This window comes from Gadus chalcogrammus, chromosome 19 (genome assembly GCF_026213295.1).
Source record: "Gadus chalcogrammus isolate NIFS_2021 chromosome 19, NIFS_Gcha_1.0, whole genome shotgun sequence".
NCBI lineage: Eukaryota > Metazoa > Chordata > Actinopteri > Gadiformes > Gadidae > Gadus > Gadus chalcogrammus.
In genome coordinates, this window is record NC_079430.1 from 9,785,468 (window position 1) to 9,787,967 (window position 2,500).

Below are 2,500 nucleotides of genomic sequence, written 5' to 3' on the forward strand. Positions count from 1 at the left end.
CCCTCCTCCTTTGCTCCCTTCCTCCCTCCTTTTCTTCCTCCCTCCTCCCTCCCTCCTTCCTTTCCTCCTTCCCTCCCTCCTTCCCTCTCTCTTTCCCTCCCTCTCTCCTTCCATTCCTCCCTCCTCCCTCGACTCCTTCCTTTCCTCCCTCCTTCGATCCCTCCTATCCTCCCTCCTTCGATCCCTCCTTTCCTCCCTCCTATCCTCCCTCCTTCCTTCCCTCCATGCCTCTCTCCGTTTCTCCCCCTTCCATCCCTCCATTATGTCTCTTGACTGAGGTCTATTTGGTCTTAGCTTTTGGTGGAAAAACAAAAGAGAAATGTGCGTTTGATTCCCTTCATGTCTTACAGTACAATGGCATGTGGAACACGATTCAGGAAAATACTCCCTCTACGAGTCTGAGAGATTAGAGAGGATCTGCGGTCGGCAAACTGAACACGAACGGAAAGAAGAGCGGTGAAGCTACAGTCCTACGGACTAAACACTTGAGTTTACAGCAAGGGATTCCAAATTATTCCTGATTTCTTGTTTCAGAGCAGAGACCTAAACAATGAACAACAAAGTTGTATACTGTCAAAATAGTAAATGTACAAAAAAAAGGCAGCGAATGTAATTCAGATCTGCTGCTAGGGAAACTTCAATTCATTCACTTAATTTACTTTAAAGCTTTTTTAAGAAAATGTTAATGGCCACTAAACTGTTGAGGCTCTCAATTATTTGGCCTAACAGATTCTGAAATGTTATCTTTTAGATATTGTAAATTTCCACATTCATTCTCCCCAACATAAAACTAAACTTTTGCATGCATCTACCCTATTGACAGCGGATTATATGGATGAATGTACGGATATATCGATGCAGAGCAAGCCTCCCTACTCTGTACATCCATCCAAACTTTAGAGACCCTTTGGTTGGCGGTCCCATCTTCCTGTTGGATAATTGCTCCGCAGTAAAGTTTCTGCCCTTACTCCGTCAAAAAGGAAAGCCATTGTAACAACCCCATTCCTTGTCATGACGTGCTATTCAGGCTAATTGCTTGTGACCGCTAAAGGAGTGTTGAGCGGGGGGAGAGTGTGAGCTACCCCTCCCCCATCACACCAGATGCATAAAGGTATGGAAAGATCCCAGCGTCGAGAAAGCTGAACATAAACCACGCTTTTAATGTGTGCGCGTTAGAATCATTATTGTGTTAGTGGGTCTCCTTAAGTCTTGTAGCTGACTACAGAAAAGGTCTTACAGGTTGTGTATCACTTAGAAATATATTTAATATAATTTAATATAATACAATATAATACATGTGAGCATATATATAAGCAAACGCTTTAAATGTGTACGCACTAGAACCATTATCCTGTTAGTGTGTCAACTTAAGTCTTGCCTACGACTACACAAAGGTCTTCCAGGTTGTTTATCACTTAGAAATATATATTTTTAATATTACAAAATTAGCATAATTAAAATGAGCATATATATTAGCAAACCACGCTTTTAATGTGTGCACGCTGGAAGCATTATTGTATTAGCGTGTCTGCTTACGTCTTGTCTACGACTAAACAAAAGGTCTTGCAGGTTGCGTATCACTTAGAAATATGCATGATATAATATCATATAATATCATATAATCTAAAACATATGAGCACATACAAGCAGACCACGCTTTAATGTGTACACAGAACCATTATTGTTCGATTAATACATTGTTGTTACTTACGTCCAGGCAGTATATCACTTAATAATAATAATAAGATATATATACATATATATATATATATATATATATATATATATATATGTTTGACAGCTTATCTTGATTAATGCCTTGCATAAAGGCACAAGCACAATTCTACAGAGGTGGCGGGAAAAGCATTAGCCCAGTTTGATCTCTGTGAACCTGGCCAATCACAATTAACTGTGATTGAATGGACACATAAACGCATTCATTTGGAGAATTTCAGAAGTGTGTTTATCGCATACTTGTGTTGCAGTTGTGTGTGTATAAATGTGTGTGCGTGCACCGGCGGGAGCATATAGTATGTCTGGTAAAAAAAAGAAGAAGTTGAAAATAAAAACCATGCGTTCGTTCATCTTTGAGGGTCTCCTGCTTCAAAGGAGTTCAGGGGTCTGCAGTGGCTCACACACACACACACGCACACACGCACACACGCACACACACACACACACACACACACACACACACACACACACACACACACACACACACACACACACACACACACACAATCTGTTCAGTATAGACGCACACAGTGGAAGGTCATAGAGTACACAGGTTAGCTCAGCACCTGGCTATGGGGACACATTTAATCTTTTGTGTGTGTGTGTGTGTGTGTGTGTGTGTGTGTGTGTGTGTGTGTGTGTGTGTGTGTGTGTGTGTGTGTGTGTGTGTGTGTGTGTGTGTGTGTGCGAGGTGCGAGGGGTGTGATCGGGGAAACCGGAGAGCAAAAAATAATAATCGCATTGAATGAAAAACAGAGGTTTTTCA

The 2,500-nt window shown here is 41.3% G+C and overlaps 1 protein-coding gene across 2 annotated transcripts in view; it reads right to left on the bottom strand.

Moving 5' to 3' along the window:
* The window catches only part of dnm1a (dynamin 1a), a 51,917-nt gene that overhangs the window by 11,569 nt on the left and 37,848 nt on the right, over positions 1 to 2,500 (bottom strand). The gene's annotated exons all lie outside the window — the stretch shown is intronic.